We start from the raw sequence: 877 nt of genomic DNA on the forward strand, positions 1-877 counted from the left end.
TGGCGCTGGACGTCATCGGACCTATATCTCCTACGGCTGAGAACGGAGCACGGTTCATTGTGGTCTGTCAGGATTACTTCACGAAATGCCCGGAACTGGTGGCAGTTCCAACCACGGATGCAGCAACGGTAGAACGCTGGCTGCTGGATGAAGTATTCTGCAGATACGGAATTCCAGCTGAGCTCGTCACAGATCAAGGCACGCAATGGATGAGCGCGTCCTTCAAGTCATTTTGTGGGAGACTGGGCATCACACATCGGACCACATCACCGTATCACCCTCAAGCGGATATGGTGGAACGGTTCAACAGGACGCTGCTGAATATGATACGTGCATATCTGGACGACAACAAACAACAGTGGGATCGGAACCTCCAATCACTGGCCTTCGCCTACCGCACGACAATCTGCGAGACGACTCAGGCCACGCCGTTTGAGCTGGTCCAGTGCCGCCGAGCGAGGCTTCCCATCGATGTACTGCACGCGCCGTTGCGCTCACCGGCTGGCTCACAATTGATGAGTCGGCTCACCGAAGTGTGTGAGGCGGCCCGGCAGGCCTCCAGTCGAGCGGCGGCGGCGCGAGCTGCGACGTATGACAGAGCGAAAAGTGTGAAAGTGCGAACATTCAGAGTTGGAGATCGAGTGTTTTGGAAGCGTCCAATTAATCAGGCGGGTGTGTCGCCGAAACTGCAGCCTATCTGGAGCGGGCCATTTGACGTTGTGGGTCGTGTGTCTGACGTTAACTATCGTATTCGTGATGGACAGGGAAAAACGCTAACCATACATGTAAACAATCTGAAGTTGAGCAATGTCGATAGATCTGTTCAGTCACCGCTGATCCGAGGTCGGGGTAGACCTCGGAGCTAGAAGGTTACTTG

The sequence above is a fragment of the Amphibalanus amphitrite genome, unplaced genomic scaffold (assembly GCF_019059575.1).
Source record: "Amphibalanus amphitrite isolate SeventyFive unplaced genomic scaffold, NRLGWU_Aamphi_draft 000718F_arrow, whole genome shotgun sequence".
NCBI classification, from domain to species: domain Eukaryota; kingdom Metazoa; phylum Arthropoda; class Thecostraca; order Balanomorpha; family Balanidae; genus Amphibalanus; species Amphibalanus amphitrite.